General features: G+C 43.3%; 1 protein-coding gene across 1 annotated transcript in view; it reads right to left on the reverse strand.

Moving 5' to 3' along the window:
* LOC104836629 (potassium voltage-gated channel subfamily KQT member 1-like) overlaps nucleotides 1-25,313 on the reverse strand; it is a 504,398-nt gene that overhangs the window by 78,179 nt on the left and 400,906 nt on the right. The gene's annotated exons all lie outside the window — the stretch shown is intronic.

Here is a 25,313-nt window from a genome sequence, read left to right on the forward strand (position 1 = left end):
CAATAGGCTGGTGGGGGGGTTGGGGTGTGGGGAGAAAGAAGGGGAGACCAAACCACCCATCACTATGGAGTCGCTGCGGGGCCCTTATTTTGTGAGGTGAAAGGGAAGAAGGGAAGAGGCTGCCCATGGTGGCTGCATCCAACTTTGACCCAAGTTTGCATTTGTAAAGATAACTTGGATAGCTCTCCCATTACAATGCAATCTGCAATACACATTTACCTTTACATTGCTCTTTAAAGATTAGAATTTTCCCTTTTTCAGACTGACGCATATGTAGAGCTCTAGACAACCTTCCCTTCTTACAGACAAAGCCCACATAAGGAAAAACCACTGCAACTCACAACATCATGCTGAAAACTTACACTGAACAGAAGAAGCAAAACTGCTAATAATTATGGTTGCTCAGTAGGTACAAAATAATTTCTCCTCCTCCCTTCCCTCCAACATGCTGAAGAATCAAAAAGAGCACAGACACCACAGTGTAGTTTAGATGAAAATATTACTAGTTGAATTAAATATCTCGCATATTAAATGACTTCACTTGCCCATTTTGTTAATTGACTGTAAGGGAGACTTGCTCAGTACTTGGCCAGGGCAGATTTCTGCTCAGACTTGTCATCTGGGTGACTGTGAAAATCCTGTGTATACTTATAGGTATATACACATAAATGAAGGTATAATCTTATTATGAAACCAGCGACTAAAAGTTTCAGGCCTTTGTGACTGATTAGCATCATGGGCAATCTGGTACACCAGAAGCATCCCCAGTATTACCTGAAATGCTACAAAGCTGAGGTTATCCTAGCCACAATCACATCACATCCGCAAGATTTAGAACGTTTATGAGAAGGCTAGTATCACTGCTGGAGTCTTCTTGTGACGCTTGGCATGACAAGGCAGTACTGCTAAGAGTAGTAAAACCATCTATGAGAGACCATGTCAAGGAGATCCTGAGTAGGGTAACAGTCTTCTCTTCTCTGGAGAACAGGTTTGGGACTGTAACAACGAGTTGGGGGCACGGGGCTCATCTGATCTATTCATGCAGGTCTGAACTTCCCTTTCCAGTGTCCCCAGGGATCCAAGCTCTATGGCCCTGCAAAGCGTTTTGATGGGATGCCATATGTGGCAGACCAGTTCAGGAAGCTGCTGTGCACCTAAAACTAAAAAGGAAGTATTCCTTGTGCTTATGGACAAGAATTCAGAGAAAAGGTTTATTTTCTAGTAACTAGAATGCTCTGAAATATGCTGTCAATGTGTCCATAATAACTATGCAATGATCCTCCTAATAGCTTTAAAGGCCCCATAATATTTTTCACAGTTATAATGTGAGATATGTGTCTATTTTTTGAAATGACTGACAATTTTAATAATTTTACAAAATAGACTCAGTTGTGGAAGTAAGTGACCGTATGGTTCTGTAGGAATACACATGTAGAAAAATAATGCCAAATTTTGAGAAATTAATGAAACGGTAATTTTACTAAATGACCGGCTGAAATAATAATTTTGCAAAATGACTGGAAATTTTAGTCATTTTGCAAATGATTCATTTTGCAATGTGAATAAAGCATGCTTATGTGTTTGCAAGTGAATTTAATGCCCAAGAAAATGAGGGACTAACAAGCAATCGCTACTCCCTGTATTTGCTCCCCAGCACTCCGAACTTCTCAGACCCAGCTCTAGCAATCCATCTGTCTCTTGACCTGAGCTGTCCCTGCTAGGTTAACTGTAGGCTTGCCGGTAAGATGATTTTATGTTGGATGTTCACTAAACAGAAGCCTGCAACTCTGTTTCACTTCTGGTCCAAGTAAATGTAAGAACAGATGTCTCAGGGCTGAGAGAGTGATATGGCTCCTTGGCTGCTCCTGCTAATCTGACCCAAATGTATCTGCAGTTTAAAAAATTAGCAGAACGCCCAAATGCCAAAAATTCTACAACTAAATATGCAAACAATTACCAGGCTTGTGCGAATGTGCGGGTGCGCGAGCCCGCGGGTGTGTGTGTGCATGCCCACAGCAAATCCACACCCACATGGACTGCCATTAATCACTCGGGGATGTTTACTCCTGGCTCATGAGGATGCATTCAAAGAACAAATATTTGGTTTTGGAATGCATTAAATGACATTTAAAAAAAATAACAACAGTGTTTCTTGAGGGAGGAGGCCTCTGACAACCACACAATGGGTTTTCTCTTCTATGGTGTTAAATAGGCTGATTGGTAGAAACTACTGAAGATGACTGCCAAGCTGCAAACTGTGTGGGACAGAGACCATATGCACACAACATGCGGAATCCAGTTCATGACCAATGGCAGAGCCTTGGTGAAGGCCTTTTCCAGGAGCAGGGGTCTTTAGTCTCCAGGCCTTTCCACTTGCCCCGTTCTCAGTCGTGACACTAGCTTAGATCTCTTATGCCAGCTTGCTTAGTTCATCAATTGATGACATTATGAAAGAAATACAGAACATGTGGTGATCACTTGGAAGTGTTTATACATGAAGTTTTGATTCTTGCTAGCAGGCTAGTGAAAATTAATATACACATCTGAAAATGAACATACACATTGGCATCCGCTGTGCAATTCTTCTGTAGCAGCCCAAAGAAGCTAGAAGCAACTTAGTGGTGGAAAAAAGCAAAAGGCTCAGCTATGCTCAGAGATACCCCGCATCTTCCTTTGGATGCCGAGTATTAAATTCTGCTAACTCCTCATCACTGCCCCACTGCAGCATATCTCTTTCTTAATCTGCAGCTAGCTGGAAAGTGCTCATCAGAGCAGCATAGCTGCATATGGGCATGGGCCAAGATTTATGTTAGTGGGAGCAATGAAAAGTAGCCAGAGGCGGTAATCTCTTTGGCTTGGAACAGTTGTAGATGGAAGGAGATGTTTGCCTGCCATCTTAGTTGTTTTTTGTTTTGTTATTCCATAAGCCCAAACACCAGAAAAATTCAACTATTACCTATATAGGAAGAAAGAATAATTGAAGGGAGTTGTTTAAGCAAGGCTGGATGAGAAGATGCTTTCAGATTTCTGAACCTTGTGTAATTTATGGTCCATGATGCTATGGCTACATTTCTCAAATGAAATGACTGGTGATTGTCTCTTCACATGATGGTCCAGCTACCCAGAAGAAGGAAAGCTCTTGTTATTTCACTACCGTCAGATAGTCTTACCTCCCAGTTTCATGTAAGAAATGCTCAAGGGACCAGCTGAAAGAGTAACCCTGAATCTCCTCTGACTAACAACATCTTCATATTGTGGAGCTCCTCATGTGACTGCACTATCAAAGAGAAAAGAATCAGGCTACAGGTATGAACTCATAGAAGTTTTCTTTCAACAGAAAATATCCTTGACTCCCCAAATATGATCCCCCTCCTCTTGTTTAGTCCTTTTCTCCTTAGTCTGCACTTACATTGCACTAAAAAAAGGTCTTTTTTTTTTTGCAAGGCCAAGCTACCAGGTTCTCAGATCCTACCAGCACTGTACTGAGTAAGAAAAAAATAAAATTCTGGAGACTGCCTATAATCAATATCCTTTACGGAAAATAAAATGATTAGATCAAAACCTTAAGAAATCTGGTGAAACTTTTATTATCCAAACACAGGTATGATGTGGTGAGTTTTCTGAAGCAAACCTATACTTAAATGGTGTGAGACACTCTGAACTAGAACATTAGTGCTATAAAGTGCCTTCCAAATATTTATTTTTAGGGAAAGGACAATCCAGGGTTAGAGGAGATTGCCTCCATGAAAATGCAGTGGTTAACACATGTCAAGCATAAGTTAAACCAAACTTAATAAACTTATTGATCAACCACGAAATCCACTTCTATTCTTTTCAGTCTGAATCATATTTTAAAATTTTATATATCACATCCATACATGTATAATGTACACACAGACACAAACTCACATGTATAGATTTGAGCATAACAGTAGATAGCACATACATGTATACAGGAACTTCTGTGTGCATGTGTAACAGCTGCCAAATAAAAGACAACTTCTGTCTGCTGATGTTAGCACATCGACCTGGATAGGAAATAATAATGATACAGCTAAAGCAGTAAAGAAGCAATTTATTCAGAGCAAATTTACTCAACAGCTAGAAAAATGAATATACGACATTGAACAAACTGAAAACAGTCTAAACCTTTGTTGCTTCCCAAAAGCCATGACAATATTTGGAAACCACCTGTGAAACATACACAAGGACTGGCATAATTTCTTGGTTTTGCTGCTTACTTTTTCCAAAAAAGGGACCTTCAGACCTGTGCACCTGGAGGACACCATACGCAGTAAAATAAAAAAAAAGGAAACTACTCAGAAATACTTCTTTGCCTCCAACCCTAACAAGACTTCTTTGGGGATGTAAAAATTCAGTAATACTGAACAGCTGCTAGGGTAACCTAAATACAATACCAAGAATCCTTTTTCTAGCCTGTTATTTTATAATTTATCAAAATGTTTAAATGCTCCTTCACTTGGCTATTAAAAAAATATTATTAAATGGAAGAAAGACTCTTCAGAAGGCTTTGAGCTTTAATGCGTTTCACAGAACACCCAGTCAGAGCGGAATGAAGGTGCAAAAATCCTGCCAAGGGCTCAGTGAATGGATAAAGTGTTAGAGGTGATGTGTGTTTTCAGAAGACATTAGACAGTATAATTTCAAAATTAGGACAGGACACTCCCCCTTTTTCAATCTGAAGGCCAAGTGTTAAAGCATATGGGCACATTGCACCGGATAGACTGCATCCTTAAAGCCTTATTCAGGTGAGAAGTCCAAGGGATGAAATGAATGGGAAAGGGCAGATGCTCCGCTTGGGCTCCTTGAGGTCATACATGAAACCTGGAAGTTTCTGTTTAGTACACATGCTTCTTCTTTAAATGCTAAATACTAGCCTATGTCTATCACAGTAAATGAGTATGTATTCTGACTTGTACACATTTCAGCGTTCTTACGCATCTTGCTTAAAAACAAGAACATGAATCCAGAACCAGGAGCCCATTCTCTGATACCGACAATATTAGCTAAAAGTTGATGGGGCTACACCCATTTTAACCCTGATACAGGAGGGAAATCAGAAAGTCTAGAAAGGAATGTGCTCAAATCCGTATTCTGTATTTGAAAATTTGGAAGAGTGGTGAGGAAGGAGCAAAGCCAAAATCTAGATGTGAGTTTGGCAAGTGGTACAAATCCCAGCAAAACCTCTCGGGAGCTTTGGACACTCAAGTTCTGCTTTCAAAACTGCTGCTGGGCCTTGAGCACATCTTGAACCTGGGGTGGATAAATAAATCATGACGCCAAGAGAATAAGTTTTTAACTTCCCTTATATGCAGTGAGATTGTTTTTATATGCAGTCATTCTTGATACCTGCCTTGCAGACAGGATTTAAGCTGTCTGTTGGAAAATCCTTTGGCTGGCCATTGCCCTTGCTGTTTTCTTTCTAGCCAGCAGGGAATGCTGGTGTATGGAAGTAACTCTCCCTATCACAGGCAGAAATGCCTCTTCCTCAGTTAGGAAAGCATAGAAAACATTCTCTGCACAATCTGGAATTTATTTGTTTCTGGAAGAGCGGATTTCGGACAAAATGCCAAACTGGCTTTCAAATGCAGAGTACTCTTACCTTAGTCTACCCTGTTTTGCTAGGGTTTCTAGCAGTCTTAAAGTAGGATGTCCTATTTTAACAGCACTTGCTACTAGAGCTTCAGCCAAGAAGGGTCTTCATGCTGCAGTCATAGAAAACCTAGCTTGTCTCCAGGCTGGAAGACATACTGGTCTTTAAGTTGCCAGCCTCTATTCTTAAACATGTAAATGGTCCAAAGATCTCGCAGAGCTTGACATGATACGACAAAGCAAAGGTATTTATGTTCCATGATTACTTTCCCTTTTCAGACCCCGTGAGGATAACATACAGATGTACTTTAAGACCTTCAGTGTTCTCAAGAGAGAAAGCCCTTTTGGCAGGCATCCTTACTTTTTCAAGAAACGTAAGGTTCTTCTAGGTTTTAATTTATAGCACTGAAAGAATCTTTTCCATTCTGTAGTTGATGATACTGAAAGCTGGAAGTTAATAGTACCATAAAAAACCCCTAAAGCCTTGTTTCCAAAACCTGTACACATTCTTTATACTTTTTGAATCAGAAGATATTTGGGAGCAGATTCTCCAAAGTAACCGAGCTCCAAGATAAATTTCCATGGGGACATTCTCCACTTTGCACTCGAAAGCCGCAATCCCCAAGAACAAAGTTGCTCCACACTTAACTGCACCCCTCAAGAGCACCAAATGGAAATATCTGCCAAAGGAGAGAGGAAAGAAGGATGATACTGTGTTTGGGCTGCAGTTGCAAACCTGCTGGGAGGGAAAGGAGGCAGTGCAGCTGTGGCAAAGAAATGCACAAGTTTTATCTGACTTGACTTCCCAGATCATAAATCTGTTGATCTGGAGGGGCATCCTCGTTCTTTGACAGCAGTTCACAAGCCTCTGGCAAGCGCTAGCGTAGGGATTGCTGCCAATATCTACAACAGCAAGGGCTGTAGTTTGACAGCTTGGCAGGGAGTGCAGCATGGCAGAGTTTCTGCCACCCTGGGGTTTTGTGCCTCTGCCTCTGCTATGGGTACTCCAAATGCCCAAGGAGAAGTGAACCAAATGAGCGGTCAGGCTCTCAAATGTTGTGCAAGATGCAAAATCATGAGGCAGGTGATACGGGTGCCACATAGGGCCGTGTAACAGGGGAGGTAGCAGGTGCTCTGCCATCAAGAAGGAGGTGCTGCAGCTGGAAGGAGAAAGCCCGTTGTCTCCTGGGACTCCTGAGTCTGGGGTCCCATCAGGTGTCAGGCACTCCAGCTGTAATGCCACAGGGCCGTTGTCCCTGTCTAATACATACATATGTATACACACCTATACAAACCATACACTAGATCCAGCCAGTGACTGAACTGTTGTAGTGGCCAACAACCAGCCTGACAGAAGACACTGATTGGGATGGCGAGCTGTTGTACAGAGCTGCACATGGATAGAATTACACCTGTCCATGGAGGGACATAAGAAAAATGTCAACTGTGTGAGAGTTTTGACTTATATCTAACAGGTTAAGCGTAGATAGATAAGCTTCTGCTCTTCTCTTTAAGTCTGTCACCAGCTGTGGTAGGAGTGTCTGATCCACACATCAACTGCTGTGGTTTAAGCAGCTGAAGCCCCTCTGAGTTTAACCCACCCGCATTTGTGAATCAATAAGCTATTGCATGAGCCTACCGAGGTCTGAGCACCTGGTGCTGGGCCCTCCTTACATCGCTGGGTGGGAAAGTAGTTGCTTTAAAGAAGCCATTTCAGCTGACCCTCAGCAAGTCTGCAGAGGACACCAAACTGGGAAGAACGGCTGATACACCAGAAGGTTGTGCTGCCATCCAGAGGGACCTTGACAGGCCAGAGAAATGGGCTGGCAGGAACCTTGTGCAGTTCAACAAGAAGTGCAACGTCCTTCACCTAGGGAGGAACAACTCCATGGACCTGTAGGTGCTGGGGGCTGCACAGCTGGAATGCAGCTTTGCAGAAAAGGACCTGGGGGTCCTGGTGGACAACAAGATGAACATTAGCCCAACAGTGTGCCTTTAGCAGCTAAGAGGGTCAATGGTATCCTGGGCTGCATTAGGAGGAGAGCTGCCAGCAGGTTGAAGGAGGTGATCCTTTCCCTTTATTCAGCCCTGGTGAGGCCACACAAGAAGTACTGTGTCCAGCTCTGGACTCCCCAGTGCAAGAAAGACGTGAACATGCTAGAAACAGTCCAGCAAAGGGCCACTAGTGATTAAGGGACTAGTGCATCTCCCCTATGAGAAAAGACTGAGAGAGCTGGGACTCTTTAGCCTCAAGAAGAGAAAGCTCAGTGGGGATCTTATTAATGCATATAAACACCTGAAGGAGGGGTGTAAAGAGGATGGAACCAGGCTCTTTTCAGAGGTGCCCAGTGACAGGACCAGAAGCAGTGGGCACAACCTGAAACACAGGACAGTCCATCTGACATCAGGAAACACTTTTTTACTGTGAGGGTGACCAAGCACTGGCCCAGAGAGGTGGTGGAGTCTCCTTTCTTGGAAATATTCAAAAGCCATCTGGACATGGTCCCGGGCAATCATCTCTAGGTGGTCCTGCTTGAGCAGGGAGATGGACCAGATGACTTCCAGAGGTCCCTTCCAACCTCAGCCATTCTGTGGTTCCGTGTTCTTGTATTATAGTGCTGCATCACATATTTTGCAAACTGCATTCTGGGTATTCTTCTACTGAAGCATTGACCCTTACAACTCAGTATGCTCCAAATATACCGCAGCTGAATGAAATGTCATGACAAATGCTCTCCAGTGCCACTCACAAGCTGACAACACATAGGAATATTTTAGTCTGGTGTTGAATGACATGTGGTAGTTGCTGCTCCAAGAGGAGGACCTCTGTCACTCTCCACAAACAAGGGAAGCAGACCCATGCTGGACGTCCTACCTTCTCCACTGCTGATGACCAGGTATCAGGCCAAGTATAAAGAACAGCTGCTGATGACAAAATATGAAGGCCAAGTGCAAGGTCCTGCACCTTGCCTGAGGCAATCCCCAATTTCAGTACAGACTGGGTGATGAATTGATTGAAAGCAGCCCTGTAGAGAAGGACTTGAGAAAACTGGTGTATGTAAAATTGGATATGAGCCAGCAATGTGTGCTTGCAGCCCAGAAATCCTGGGCTGCATAAAAAGAAGCATGGCCAGCAGGTTGAGGGAGGTGATTCTGCCCCTCTGCTCTGCTCTGGTGAGACCCCACCTGGAGTTCTGCGTCCAGCTCTGGGGTCCCCAGCACAAGACAGACTTGGACCTGTTAGAGCGGGTCCAGAGGAGGCCACTAAAATGGTCAGAGGGCTGGAACACCTCTCCTGCAAAGAAAGGCTGAGAAAGTTGGGGTTGTTCTGCCTGGAGAAGAGAAGTCCTCTGCGAGACCTTATTGTGGCCTTTCAATATATAAAGGGGGCTTATGAGAAGGATGCAGAAAGACTTTTTGCCAGGGCCTGTGGTGACAGGACAAGGGACAATGGTTTAAAACTGAAAGAGGGTAGATTTAGACTGGACATGAGGAAGAATTTTTTTTTTTACTACGAGGGTGGCGAGGCACTGGAACAGGTTGCCCAGAGAAGTTGTGGATGCCCCATCCCTGGCAGTGTTCAAGGCCAGGCTGGATGGGGCTTTGAGCAACCTGGTCTAGTGGAAGGTGTCCCTGCCCATGGCATGGAGGTTGGACTAGATCATCTTTAAACGTCCCTTCTGACCCAAACCATTCTGTGATTCTCTGATTCTATCTCCGTGATATCAAAAGTTTTACTTCATGACCAAATAGATGTAGCAATGATAACTCAACCAGCTTCACTATTAGCTAAGCACCTCGCTGTTGGTTTCAGTGCTGGGTCTGCTTTTTCCTGAAACTCCTCACATTATCTGGGAAGGAAGCCACACAGCATTGAAAGATCAGTTTATGACAAGACAGAGCTATTTACTAGCTTCGTAACACAGGGCACCAGGATACACACCGTCCTGACTATTCATTCCCTGCACTGTTTCCCCTCTGAGCCTCCATCCTATTGCTGACAGTCCTCCTTGGGACTTCTGGAGCACCTTCCCTGCCACAGCCACGGGGGACCAACTTTCCTACACGCCGGCTACCTTCCTCTCTTTTTGCAGACTGCCCACCAACAGTGGCAGATCTGTAAGTGCTAGATACGAAGGTTTCACAGGAGCTAAGGCTGGACTCGCTCCTGCCACAGAGAAGCTCCTGAATCAAAAGCCAAAAATATGTGGTTTGTTTTTTTTTTAATTTCTCTCTCTGGATAGGCCACATTTGCACAGACAAGCAATGACCCAGAAAGAATATAGTGATTGCTACCACATATTGCTGTAGTTCCTATCCTGGTGGAGGCAGCTAAGCAGAGATAAGGCTAAAGAGCAGTTCCTGTGGAACTGCAGTCTTAATTTTTATAATAGGATGCTGTGGAAAGAAGTATTATTTTCAGGGACCCAGTTATCTGGGAAATTTCAGCTTGCAGCTGAAATATTACTTTCATGATCCATACACATGGATTTTTATGAATGGTTCTTAAGGGATACTTTTTGCTTCCAAGCCAGTGTTTGGTGACATTTAAAATTATAATAGCAGCATTATGAGGAATAACCTGGTCCAAGAACCCTTTAGAGCCATGAGCACACGTAGCAGATGTGTAGCATCTGCATGTAGCAATAGCTCTTCCATTCACCAGGGTGTGCAGGCTCTGTACAAAATCTCATGGACGAAGCTGCACAGGGGCATAACCACCACAACAGTTGGGCTGCTTGAGCTGCTCCTCTGCTGTTTCATGTCCTCACTGAGCAGAGAGCAGTCATTTCCCATGCCTGTGGAGACAGCTCCTCTCAGAGATCTAAACAGCTAAAACTTTGCAGCAGCTTTGCACCCCAACACTCCCCTGCCCTCAGAAAATTGTACTTTATCCAACAGCTGAGCACTGCTGGCCCCCAGTGTCTGTCTCTCGGTGGGAAACACCTGAAAAGTTCGGTATCATTTATGCCAGGTGATCAGCCTACAGTATGATCTGCACGCATTCATCAGGACCATGGCCGAGTGCCCCCTGTGTAGCTTCCAACAGTGAGACTCTCCCTATATCTTTTTTCTCTTTTCTTCTTTTTTCTTTGTTTACTTTCCAGGAATTGTCTGAAGTGTTTCCAGTCTGACTTTACCCAGCTTCAGTTTTGATTTTGCTTTTTTTTTTTTTTTTTTTTATTTTTTTTTCCACGGGCAGCCTCACTTGAACCTCTCGGCAGCTTAACGGCTAAGTCTGCTGACTTGCAGCATCCCCGGGGACTTGATTCAGTCAGACTCTGTCTGTGGGTCTCTTCAAAGAGCTCCAGCTCAGAGAGCTGCAGCAAACTGGCAGCTTGCTCTGCTTTTAAATACATAACCAAACAAACTGAATGTCAGCACAGGGGAGCTGGCAGGGCGGTGAGCAAAGGCCTGGATTTGTCAGGGAAGTGGTGCAAGAGAGGGGAGAACGGTCTTGAAAAGTATCCCGGCAAAATCCATAGATGTATCACAGGGAGCGACCCGAGGTGGGGAGTGCAATCTGCAAGATATTGAGATTTTATGAATTTTATAATGAAATAGAGGAACTTTAAAATTTTCTTTTGGGTTGACCTGAAATGTGCTTTGGGATGTTTATCCCTTTAAAGCCCTCCTTCCCTTGTTTTTAATGAAATATGGCTTGATTTTTTTAAAGGTCATCTTGGAGTAAAGGAAAGTTTCATTTCAGGATTGATGAAGCACAACACTTCAGCTTTCCATAAGCAACACATTTCCATTTTTAAAAATGTTGAATTGCTTTTTCTTGATATTTTCAAAACCCTTCCCTCATTACTTTTGCTGGGACAGATTCCTAAATTTAAGTGGATTCATGAACAGTTTTAATTTCTCCAAAACTCTGTTTGTGGTTGGATTTACTATCTGTCAAACTCAGGAGCCATATGGTGCCAACAGACCTTGTGTAGAAGAGCAGTCTCATGGCTAAGCCATCACCCTGGGACTCAGGAGTGACTGAGCTGACTCTGCCAGCTGACTTCATGTTGGCCTTCACCCAAGGCCAAATTCTTAAAGGTATTTTGGCAGTTTTGTTTTTCAAAAAGGTGCCAAAATAGGCTAGGCATCTAACACACGCTCTGACATAATTTCCTGATAACTAGAACTATTTAAAACCCTGGGATGATGTAGGATGATAGAGCTTCCCTCGCACATCTTTGCTGCGCTATGTTATGCTATATTCAGGGTGCAAAGCCGCGCAGACAGGTCACCCAGGGGAGCTGCTGGACTCTGGATCTGGCACCCAGATCAATAAGAGGCAATTCTAACCGGTCCCTGATCAGCTTATTACAATTAGTTGCTACACTGGTAGCCCAGCACACTAATTAAGATGATAGCATAGAAAAAAAATTGAGCTGCAGAAGGTATTACATAATTCAGAAACGCTTTGAGGAAATGAATCCAAACCAGAGCCAAGGAAAGGCCAAAACACCAGAGCGAGGTTTCTGCAACTCTCCCTGGGTTGGGATCTGCTTGGGAGAGCACTGGGAATCTTCATTCCAGCCAAATTCTCCTCATTCTCCCTGAGATACTGTTCTCCTGGGTCACCCTGTGGCACAAATAATGAACCCTTTGGAACAATTACTTATATCCAGATAGTTCTGGGATGGTCTTTTGATACCCTAAAAATTAAAGGTCGTGGTTGCTCTGAGGGAAGGCGCTTTCACTGTCACCGCATGGATGGGGAAGGTGAGGAAAGTGTCGGAAGAGACATTTGTCCAGGATCACACTCAGCAGCAGTACAGGGAAGAGACTGTCACGCGATACCCAAATTATTTTTTTTTCTCTTTTCTGACCTTGCATTTTGGGTCTTGGTAGTATTCCCCACCTTTGTAACAGGCTGTGAGCTCCTCAGAGCAGGAACTGCCCTGCTGGTATGCTCCCATTGCGGTCACAGACAGGACCACAGGTACAGACACATCCAAGCTATCCTAAAGCTGCCCCACTCACCGCTGCGAGTGGAGCAGCAGTGGCACGAAGTTCAGGGGGCACTAACTGCAAAGGTGTGCTGGAGGAAGAGGCACCAGGTCTCGGACAAGGTCACAAATTCAGCTTAAAGTTAGCTCAGATGCTGCAATCACATCTCTGGATTACACCTTAGACATAACTGCACGCACTTTACTGGCTCCTGTGTTGTTCAAAGCATTATACACATATATATTACTACACACATATACTACCTTATATACAAATTACATGAATTCATTGTCCAAAGCCATAGCCTGATTTTTGCACTGGTGTTGAGCCTCCTTTACAGTTCCTGGGAATTACAAATTAAAGGATGTGAAGAGAGAATAAATATGGCTGAGCTCTGAAGAGCTGGACTTTTCAGAGCTGACAAAACACATACTCTCTTCATGCAAAACTCCCTCGCTGAATCAGTTACACTCACTTATGAATTAGCTTCATTGTTAAGACCTCTTAATTTTTTTGGTCAATGATAGTAAGCAAGATCCTGAAAGTTCCCATCTTTGTAAATGAAATCACCTTTCTTAAAGTAAGAACTTCAATGTGAGTCTCCCACGCCCTGGGGAGACGCTGCACCAGTTTCTCCTTCCCCTGGCACAAGACTCATACCGGGGCAGGAGGCAACCCGGGGATGCCCGCGCCATCTCTGCCGGGGCAGATCTTGCTCTCTTGAGCAGAAATCCTTCCCTGGACTTGGTGAAATCTTCCCCACTAAAGTTGCTGCCAGTGACAAATTCCAACAAAATATCACGTTCGTGGCAAGTCAGTGTTTTGTCAAGCACAGCATCTTTTGCTGAAGAATCCTTTACCCGCTCCCGCCTCGTCACTGCCCAGCCCTGCAGTCCTCTGGCTCTGCGAGGCAGGGACGGGTACGTAACGAATTCACTCCTCTGCTCCGGCTGCAACCCCAGCCTGCGGGTTTCGGTATGGGTGCACATAGCCTCATCCTTCTCCAGCACAGAACGGGGGGAAATTTCAGCAGAGAGGCTTACAGAGGTGCAATTCCCTCCACAGTACCTGTGCCTTCACCGACTTGTTTTCTCTTCACCGTGCTTTACAAGCAGCAAGGTAATGGCACTGCCCATATAAAACACTAAGCTCCCATGCTGCCATAAAAAAGCCTTAAGAAATGAATTTTTAAGAGGAGTTTCCTATAAAGCATTTAAGAAAGCATCCTTGGAGGATGTATCCTGTGTATACACGGAAGTGCTAGGGTGCTTGAGGAGAGAGAGTGAGTTCATAAAATAAATGCCTTTGTGACCAGTCCCTGCAAAATTGTCATCCGTAAGAAACCCTCCTGGGTCAGACACTTGTACAGACACTTGTTATCTTTGCTGACACTGCATCTGTTTGACCAGTTCTGTAATTAAGGAGCTGAATTCAGTTTTCAGGCTGTTAACTTTTCACAAGCAGCCAGTTCTCACTGAAAATGCTCACAAACTCTCCTCTCATAAAATGAACATAACAAATGAAGCATCTCTACTCTGACAGAGGAGTGGACCACACTGTCTTACGAAGTGCAAATTTTTAAGTCCAGAAAGAATTGAGAGAAAAGACTAAGTAGAAATAAAGTACTCTGAATTCTAAGGAATCATTTGCAAGTGAACAATAAAAATAAGCAAGTATTTCTCGTTTTGGAAATGGGAGGTGCAAGCCCGAGGGTTGTTTGTGCATTAACGTGTCATAGTGGCTTTACAAGTGTGTGCCTGCCTGTTTATTCATGGATGCAGCAAGAACGGTGTGCTTTCCACGGCAGAGTATGTACTGCAAGTAAGAAATATAACTCACAGATAAGTAGCATTGCATGGAGTCCAAACACCCATCAAAAAACTGCGGGAACTTTGGTGTCTTTATAAAACATGTTTTGATGGGGAAAGACGTGTATAACAACAAAGCCATCTTACTAGTAACAGTGTTTAACATTTCTCCTAATTTCGTTCACGCTTTAATTCTTACAGGAAGAAAGGCTGGCAAAGTTCATTTGGTTTTAATTAGAGGGGTGAAGTAATAGGTGACTAGGGTTTGCAAATCAGTCGTTTTGAAAAACTAGTTTACAAAATCTTTTTTCCTTATGATTTGTTCTCTTAAGAAAAAAAGAAAAAAGAAAAAGAAAATCTGTTTAAGATATATTTCCTGGCTTAAATGAGGCTTGTGGTAAGTATTAGGGATGAAAGTAGAAATTCAGGTGTACTAGAAATAATAATTTTTAAACTGTTTTTCCCTGTCTCAAGTTTATGTTCAGACCTTATGAGCTCTTTCCAGTGCATGTCTCCAGTGCCTATTACCACAATATGCTCTTCTCAAATACAGGCCTGCTAAACTTACAGGGAAGACAGGCGGTCACCCGCTTCATGATTTTCCTTAGTGTGGTTTTTTCACACTGCGTGAGCTGAGAGCTGGGTTTCAGGAGGAGAGAAAAGTGTTTGTTTTGCTGTTTGGGACTTATTTGCCCGAGCAAAAAAAAAGCCAGACGAAATTTGGATTCATTGCAATGGTCACAAAGAAGGCCATAAAGTGATTTTTACTAGAGTTCAACTCTTGGTCAATGAGATTCATGTTTGCATATATATCACGGAGCCGTCGGGGTCCTGCAGCAGGTGTTCTGTGGGGAAACGCTCGGCACCACAATGGCACCTGTGCCCATAAAGTCATCACCTACCGCCCGAGACGGGCGCAGAAGCGCCGCGGGTCGCAGAGCCTCTCTTGTTCCGACACCGCTGCACGGTCAGGGGTTGGGCTCCTTCGAGGGGCGAGCCGGTTGGGAAGGATTAATGGCAGAATTACTCTTTCCCCTTCTCGGGGCAACAACTGCCAGCGATACGCTTCTCTCCTGACCCCCGCCAGCCCTGCTCGGAGACAATAGTCAGATTTGGCTGCAGCTGGCCGGCGAGCCGACATAAAACTGAACACCTGTGGACCAAATATGCACAGCTGCAGCGTGCCAGGGCTCAACTACCCATTGTGCAAGCGACGTACGTGCCGCCTGTGAGTGCCTATGAAATGACGCAAGTTCAAAGACGGAGCCGTTGGGGGTGGGGGAAAGAGAGGTTTGCCGGAACCCAAGTTATCTGCTTTTACTCAAATGCCCCCAAAAGTTTTTCTGTGGCAGAGGGCATTTCTTATAGCTGTGCAATGTATGGATGAAACCACTTCTATGCCTGAAGAATTGAACGTCTGCTGAGGATGCGCTTGGCCATAGTTTGCGGTGGTGTTGCATTCAGTTTTTGTGTTAGCTCTGTCATTCACAAAGAGTGATTCACAAGAACAATTAATTCATTTAATGGCCCAGTCTATTACTGATAGATACAGAAAATACCTAGGAAATCACTGAGTTGCATCTTTGTGAATTATTTTCTGTACTGTACTCTGAATATGTGAAATAACATATTCCTACTATTAGCCACAGTAAATGACTGTAATGCAGAAACTTCAGGGCAGATATTTCATGGAGCTACCTTTGTTCATGAACTTATAGGGCTGTTTAGACCATTCTTCCTATCCAAGGTAACACAAGCTTTAGCAAATTAAGAAGTGGCTTTTTCCAAATCTGAAATGCCAAATGGTAATGATCTGTTATCAAGGATAGGGGATGGCTACTCAAATATACTTGAAGCTGCTCTGAGAAAACATCACCATACAGAAATCCCCCTTGGAGATTTCAGCTCAGACAGAACATTGGAGGATGAGATCTTGAACTAAGAAATGAGGATAGCAGCGGCTGCATGCTGAAAATTTAATTCCAGCATTATTTGTATCCCTAAAAATGACCTGTTCACTAGGTGTGTGGTCCAACCTGACTGGCTAAGCACTTTGGCCTCCAGTCTTCTTTTAATTGTAGGTGAAGGCCCCTTCAGAAACTCCTTCACCCATGTTACCAGAGGTACCAAGATATTTGCACACATGTCTGACTGCTTCTAGAGATGTGCTCAGTGTTCCCAGTTCTTCTGAAGAGTCCTTAGGAAAGAGGACAGTCAAAACAGGTCATCCCCTCCAGAACAGTTTATTCTGTCAGCCTTTGTTCTTAGGGATGCTTGGAAGTATCCAGGGAATAGGCTGGAGGCCTGCCAGCATTCCCGTGGACCCTGTGATGTCTTGCCGTGTATGTGAAAAGTTAGGGGCTCTCGGGCCTCAGGAAAAAGCCAGAGACAAGGCATGGGATGGATGAATTGTCTTGGTGACTATATATGTCCCATGAATGTCGACTGGACGGTCTGGGACTGTCTGTTTTTATACTGTTACTTCAGACTCTTAAGTAAGTTGCATGGACTAGCTGACTGCTCCAGGACAGAAGCATGAGCACAGCTATAGTTTTTTCCTGCTGGGAAATGGACTGTGGGACTTCTAAATTTTTAAGTTAGCCTGAAAATGAAAATAATTGTTGTGGGTTTGTTTCAATTATTTATTTTGTAATATTTTCAGGAGAAAATGTCCATGAAGCTGTTTTTCATGGTGAAAGTTTTACATATTCAAACCAAAAGAAATTAAGAACTTGAACTTAACATGACAAGGTGCTTTAGAGTGTGTGTTTTTTCTGTTCTCTGTATGGCAGTGTGGCTTCAGTAAGAATTTGTGGCTTCTGGGAAGCTGGCACTTCTGAAAACCAAACACCCTTGTTTGTCCCCCAAACCAGTCGACAACATAAGGAAAATCACTATTCACCCAACGTACCTCTACACTGATATGAATAAAACTTCCAAAATGGAGATCCTATGCCAGTTTATGGGAGCTATTAAAAGGGTGTTGAGTTTTTTACGCTTACTGGGAAATGGAGGGAGGCCACCCAACTCATTTCACAAAGGCTGCTACAAATCCTCCAGTCAGTAAAAACTTCCAGTCATCCAGGGCTGGATTTGAACTGGCAACCCCGATGTAAAAGCTGCTGTATCCCTTCGTCACTCAACCCCTCTCTCCCCAGTTTTTACGGTCAGCAGGTGTGTGTGTAGGAGAGACTGTGGGCTCTCATTTCATTTGTTTCTCCTGATTTATGACATAATATCAGTTAGGCAGGCTTCATAAAGTTGAAGGCCAGGAGGGCCAACTCGATCATCTACTCTGACCTCCTCTGTAGCACAGCTCATTAAGTTTCACCCGGACACCAGCATATTAAACTCAAAGACGAAAGTGAGACTACAGCACCTTAAGTACACAGGGGATTAAACTATGTGCCACAGACGGAAAACAGGAGAGATGAAAAGTCATCACTGCCCAAGACCTCTGCAGTCTCAAAGAAGAAGAGAGTTGAGAGAAGTCCAGCTGATATCATGTAGAAAGAGGGGAGAGTCCCCAGATCAAAAACAATGAAGCAAGAAAATCAAGAGTGAGAGCAAAAGAGCAGCCAGAAACTTCTGCCAGCCTGATCTGGGGGAAAATCATATCTTAAGTCCAGATATGTGGTCAGCAGAGCCCTGGATATGACAAAAAGAAACAGCAGCAGAAATACAGGAAATAAAACTCCACCATTGCAAGATCGCTCTTCTCTTTCCTTCTCCCTTCATGCCTTTGAGGAAGGCCAAAAGGAAAAAAAAAAAAAAAGGCAAAAGGCTGCCTTGTACGGCTAATGTTAGATTTGCTTTGTATAAAGGTTTAGAAGGGCACTCAGAGACGTTGGGCATGTGATGCTGAGAAGTGATGAGTGTAATGTCATTTCAAGATGAGAAGCTAAAGCGTGGGGAAAACCAATCCTCAGAACAAGCCATGACACTAGGACAGCTCTCTTGAGCCCGGACTTTCCTGAGTAGGAAACAACTGACTAACAAGGATCATACATGGAATTAATTTACTGTCAGAGTGGGGGCAAAAATGATAGTTTTGTTTTGTTGGTTTTATTCCATCAGGGCAAAAGCATCACTGGAGAAAAGCCAGTCCAAGCTCCACAGTTTTTAACAAACTAAGAACGGGACAAGAGACAAGCATTGCAAGCAAATACAAAGATTAAAGCAAAGTTTGGTGGACTTTAGCATCCTGTTTCTTTCAACTGTGTAAAAGTTTTAGGGAGAAAACATACAACAATGCCTTCCCCGGAATTATTAGGTGAAATATTAGGGTTTTTTAACAGGTCAAAATTCTCAGCCAATTTTATTCTTCCATTTTCATATTAAAAGGCCAGGTGCCGCAGCAGCACTGTCTGTTGCTGCCAAACAGCATGGTGTGACTTCACTTGTGCAACTAATTTTACTGATTTTAATGGGATTTCTCAAGCAAGTAAAATTGCATGCATACTTAGGTATTTTTTCGGATTCAGATTAAGGCTTTGCCTTTGCAGAGAGTGAGAGAAAGAGAGCCTGTCTGTCTTACCTTTGCATTTGCCTCATGTTTTCTTAGGTTTATCCATGTCATACTACTGAATCTGAATCACGAGGGACTTCAAGAAGTAAAACCACAGTATATGGGGTATATTGGGTAAGTATATTCAAAAGAGTGGAGAGTATAGTGTTGGGTGGCTGGTTCATACAGGTGTCTGAACAAAGTCATGGAAGGCATGTCCCACAGATCAGCTTGTCTAATAGCCCTGGATGACACAGTAAGTAATTTTTCATCTAATATTTCCAAGTTTCCCCTTCTGGTCATTTTCTGAATGTTGTGGATATAAGGAACAGAACTATCTCCTCTCATTGTCTATCTAACATATTTCTCTTTGGCTGCACTACCTTCAGGGAAAATACACTTTTGTGGACACCATCATCAACTAACTCTTGTATACTGAATAACTACAAGGGATAAAAGCCCTTATTAAAAAAAAAAAAAAAAGAAAAGAAACAGGAACACCATAAAATGCTAGCATAAACTGAGGATTTTACAAGATTCTGCATACAAGTATAAAACCAAGTTCTCTGGTGTAATGATGTCACCTGCACATACAAAGCGATTCATACAGCTCCTTTTGCACCAAATTCTCTCTTGATATCTTTCTATGTGCCACAGAAACTTTGTGCTCCCTCCACAAACGCTGGGAGGGAGGGAAAAAATTAAGAGAGCTGTGGGGAGAGACTGGAAGGGAAAACAAGAAAATGCTCAAGGTTGTTTTAAAAAACTAAAAGAGAGAGGGATGCAAAGTGCTGGAAAAAATGTCTAGAAGGAAAAAGTGTAGAAGTGGAAAGGAAAGAGGAAACTCAGCAAAATATGTACAAGTCAGAGACCAGCAAGCCAGGTTTTCAGCTGGGGTAAGCCAGTCAAACTCAGCTAAAGTGAGTGGAGCTGAAATGATTTCTAGCAGGTGAGGTTCTATCCCATTTTGTTACGTTAAAGAAATAAAGAACAGGAAATTTACTTTATAGAGAACTCACGAATTAAATGTGATTTAGCTGGCTCCCAGAAAAATTCAGCAAGAACCCTGCTAAGGCCCACTATTCTATATATGTTATTCAATTAGTCTCATTATATTTTAGAAAGCTTGGTGTTCCTACACTCGGGGTGGATCCTAAGGATGCCCAAGAAGATCCAGATGTGAAGCCTGGGATTCTGAATGTGTCCAAGTACAACAGGGAATATCTGAAGGCAGACTGGGATTTACCTACTGCATCTACACATTCAACACAGGTCACCCAACTTTTCCTAAGCCTTCGTGTTTGAATTGCAGAGTCCTCGAGTTTATCACAGCAGGCAGAGAAGGCAGCAACACATGCAGTAAATCACAGCCTCTTGTTAATTGCTATCCCAGACCACTAGAAAGTTTGAGAGAGCTGCTAGCCCAGCTTTGGAAGACAGATCTATTTGGTTTGACACAGAACAAATCATAAATCAAACAAAACAACCCCCCATAATTAAGCCTCACGTAAGGTTGCCTTTCTTGAAAAGCTGGAATAGTCAAGGCTCAAGCCAGCTGTGTCTTTTGGGGTGGCGGGGAGGACTCCAGAGTCCCCCTCCCACACGCAATCTCTCCTTGCTGCACTGTGGCAGCCCTCCATCCATCTGGAAATGCTCTGAGGTTCGGAGGAAGCTCGAGAGGACCAATGTGCAGCGCTCCTTCTCACAGCCTAGGCAGCTATGCCAGGGACCAAGTTCAAGACCTAAACAATGCCCTGCTTGGCTAGTGGTTTGGATAGAAAAATTAATTTACAGCCGAATTGTGGAGGAGGGGCCAAATTCCAAAGAGCACTGAAGTCTCTGGAAGCTTGGCTGAAAAATCAGTAGCGCTGCTGCAGCAGCTGAGGTTTCCACTTGTTGCAAACAGCAGCAAAACTTGATGGCCACGTACACAGGTAGCCCAAACTGACCTGCACATCCCACTGTAAGCTGTCACTGCGGGCACCAACCCGGAACGGAGTGTGCGGTGAGGCTTTTCACCATGACTACAGTTAAGGTTAGGTCTCCTTGCTGATCTAAGCGGTGGGTGTTTAAAATGAAGAAAACACTGAGATGCTAGGAGCTGTAGTGCATTACGTCTGACTGTAACACGTGGAAACACTTCTTCATATTAAACATGAGAATGGTTGCAAGCAGGTCTTTTCCTGGAGGCTAAGTGCAAATTCTCCAGCTCCTGGAGAAGAGCCAGTATTTCTCCGAGGCAAGCAGGAGCGCCTGGGGCTATCATGTACCACATCTACAGTTCAGTGTCTCGCTGACTTCTCCATCTCAGTACATTTAGACAGTAGAAGGACTGTTGAATTGCTATGCTCAGGAAAAAGTCTGCACCAGTCTGGAGTAAGGGGAACCATCCAGCACTGGTTTTAGTACTTTTGAAGTAGACTGTGACACCCAGCCCTCCACACGGAGCCTGTGGCCACTGTGACATGAAGCACTGGGAGCAATGGGAGGGGAAGATGCTGAAGATGCTTCCCTAAAGGAAGGGGAGATGTTAATGGTTTCCTGGGGGGAAAAAAGAGCTGTTTCAACAACAAGAAAACCCCTTGGGATTTTAGAAGGGCGCAACACAGATCACAGGCCTATTTATGCTGTGTCCAATGAATATTTCTGAAGAACTTTCAAAAGCTTTATTTCCCTTTTTTACCTAGATTCTCTATTACCTTCAAGAAGATGCACCTTTCCACAATAAAACAGAGCACAATCAATGTTGCCAATTTAATCTGACTTCCCATGTTTTGCGATAAAAGAAGAGGTTTTGAATCTGCCAAGGTAAAAAAACCCAACACATTCTTGTCTCTGAGTGCATGGCTACTAAAAATAGATCCTGACTACCTCCCTCATTCATTGCTCTCAAAAGGTGGGGGGCTGTGCACGCAGCCATCACTTGCAAAAGGTGTGCCAAGCCCGTTCAAAGGAAGTGGCTCGTTAAATAAAACTTTACAGCTAAAAAGCTAAAAATAAAACTTCAGTTCTTCTCAAGTATCTGGCTTAATATTCTCTCTGTTATTCTTCTTATTCTGATGATTCTTCCTGTTATTTGTACAGCTGAGCCAGTGTTTCCAGGCAATTCACAAAGTTACTCGGAAAGCTCAAGTGGGACATGAGGTATTATGAACTGCAGTTTTGATCCTCATTTACACTACAGCTTCATTTACACCCAATTTTAAAGTCTCTTTACATTCAAAGAGGTATGAAAGGGCTTTTTTTTGCAACAGTATCAAGGGTTTTTTACATGTATCATTATATTATTATTATTAATTTAATTATAATCTCTCCTAATCAAGTTTTGGAGTTTTCCAAGAAGAACTCAATTCTTGGTAAAATTCCACAGAAATCAAGGGAATAATAAAAAGAATGATTTTGGCCATTCCTATTATTTTTAATAATTTTTCTACTACGTGAAAGAAAACCTGAGGAGTGATATAGTGCAAATTAGGTTACTTAAAACGGGTTCTTTCTGAACTCTATATGCAGGAATGCTATCGACTTTTGCAGCCTTGCAAAAAAAAAAAAAAAAAGAGTTCTCAATGATAGTGATTCACTTCATGATTCAGTATTTAATCATATTTCTCTCAGGTAAAGATAAGATTATTAAAAGACTTTTCAGCATAAAGGCAAGATATTTCTCCTTCAGAAACTGTGGGGTTTTTAAGGGCAGCCTTTCAGTTAGTAGTGTAGTTGCAAAGTTAATCTAAACACCTTCTCATTACCCATGACCCTCCCACACCTGGTTTCAGTTGACCAGAATATCAGTTATGCTCTTGCCTTTCATAACAACTAGGAAAAACACAGGAAAAGAATGTTTAATGTAATCATATACATATATTCTTGTAAGTAAAATAATTTCATGCCAAGTAAGGTATTTTGCTACTTGAACACTGCACTAGTATTTTATTTTAAAACTTTACTATAGATTAAAAGAGAGATTTGAAACTGAGTAATGCTTTTTTTCTGTCCAGTTTTCATAAGCATCCTTTTACCTCTCTGCTTTCTGCACCTTTCTCTGTCTTCCCCCCCTCCACCTTTTCTTGGCTGTTGCAAATGTACATTCCCTTAACATGAGAACCTCTCTTAATGAAAGCTCATGAAGATTTTTCAAACTATTATTTTCAGAGGGATAGATCAGGTCCAAGAAGCATGCCTGTACATGTGGAGATTTTTGTTTCAAGACAGTATGACAGACGTCGTATATTTGAAGGTAGTCATAGGCTGAATTGAGCTCACCCCATATAATCCACTAACATTTTCATTGTAAGGGATGACATCATTTAAAATGGGCTTTTTATACCAGGAGCAGGGCTGATTCAGAGCATGCTGAAATCAGAAGGAGTCTCTCTACTGACTGCAGTGAACTTATGATTGAGTCCTTTAATACCATCTGTAGAAGACAATTTCAAGGCATTCCTTTCATTTAAAAACCTCAAACACCCTCTGGTGCACAGCAAGGCTTTTAAGAAGCCTGCATGTATCCAGTGGGCATGGCAGCCTACCTGCTCACTGTGTGTTCCAAAGCCCTGCAAATTGCCCTCAGTGTTTGTTTGTGTAAGAAATATCATAATAGTCATTGTACCATTTTGACAGCTGAATGCAGAGACCCCTCGAATCAATAAAGTATTGCTGATGTGCCAGAGACTGAAAAGCCTTTGCTTCACTTTGACTTTTTATTCCTACCAAATTGCCATTCACATTTCAGTAAAATTAAATATCCTTCTGTTTAGGTGCCAGCAACTGATGGGAGCAGTAAAAGAAGTTAATTGAAAGCTATTGGCTGCAATACTCAAGCAAGATGAAAAAAAAAAAAAAGAAAAGAAAAGAAAAGAAAAATTCCTGGTTTCCTAAAAGTCCTGTAGCTGTGACACAGAGTTACTTAGGACTATAAAATATAAAAACCTCATGTTCTATTCTTGGGATGTTCCATTGCGTTGACTCTTTTTTCCACTCAAACTACTCTTTTGAGCTTATAGCAGTCTGTCTAAATCACCGTTTATGTCAGGTGGCTCCCGATACTGTACAGCTCACTGCTCCTACTTTTCTCTCTCTCACATGAACTAGCGCAGGGCCAGGTATCGTCCACCCTCACCCACAGTGAGAAAGCTCTTCCCTCCCAAGTATTCCTGTTTGTAGAACCGCTGATGGATCCCTTTGGGAGAAAAGGGGATGGGGCCAGGCCCAGAGCTGCGCACAACCTCGATCCAAGCAGCAGGCAGATGAGGAGGGGGGTTTGGGGCAGGCTGGGGTGGGGGCTGCAGCTGGGGAGAGGTACCCACGGCTCCCACCAGCACTGATGCTTTGTTCTGGCTTCGTTACATCTGGCACGTAGGATGGAGGCGCTGGAGAAAAGCCATAGTGCTGTGGGGGGAAAAGAGTGAAGCGCATGGCAAGCGGGAGGTGAGAAACTAACTGGGGAGAAGGAAGAATGAAGCCCCTCTAGCCCCCTCCCAACAAACGGAGAGCTCTCAGGCCTTTAAGGTCCTATAATTAGCTGCTGCACCCTCACGGAGCACCTCTGAAGCTGACTGTGCATAGGCGAGTCCAGGATCCAACCCCAACCCTGCAGCCCACCAGACTAAGCATTTAACTCAGGAGAGCGCTATGTCCGCTAGCAAAAGTTTGCAAGATGGGGTCCAAAGCAAGCGACTTTACCAGAAACAGTTTTAAACCACGTGAGGAATGGGAGCAGGGAAGACAGCAGAATGGGAAGGCAAAGCAGAAGGGACCCAAACCTGCGTCCAAACCTATGAAGTTTTGGGATACCTAGCAGTTGAGCAGCAGGTGACTGCTTCCAGGCCTTTCGCTACCTTTGCTCACTGCTGGTGTGACCCAAGGCTAAGGAAGATGCCCACGCTAATGGAGCCAACTCCGGTCTCTTTTTTGTGCTTTTATTTCTAAATACAACCCCTTTGTCACCATAGAGTATTACAACAAAAATAATTTCTAAATCAAACTTACAATTTAGCACAGATACTGTTTCTTTCTTTCTTTGTTGTACTTCACTTATCACAAACTTGGGTGGACTTGACCCCTTCTTCTTCTCCACATGTACAAGACAGTGTATTTGGGATTTCCCCGTAAGATCCACCTTACAGACCGGTCCATACAGATCCCGCCACTCCTAGTCTGTCTCTGATGCTAGTCAGCATCAAAGTTGTCTGAGGAGAGCTCCAGAAATGTTGCAGAAGGCAGCCGTGCTCTGGGTTTACTGTTCCTTTCACTTCTTAGGTCTGTCTACAGAAACTACAATTAGCCACATACATAGACTAATCCCTTCTTTGAATAGCGCTAAATTCTCACCTCAACAGCTTCCTGCAGCCATGAATCCTGTAGTCTAATTACACACCCTGTGAGAAAGCTTTTCCTTTTATCAGTTTTGAATATGTTGCTTTTCTGTTTCATTG

The sequence above is a fragment of the Haliaeetus leucocephalus genome, unplaced genomic scaffold (assembly GCF_000737465.1).
Source record: "Haliaeetus leucocephalus isolate CR32 unplaced genomic scaffold, Haliaeetus_leucocephalus-4.0 Scaffold473, whole genome shotgun sequence".
NCBI lineage: Eukaryota > Metazoa > Chordata > Aves > Accipitriformes > Accipitridae > Haliaeetus > Haliaeetus leucocephalus.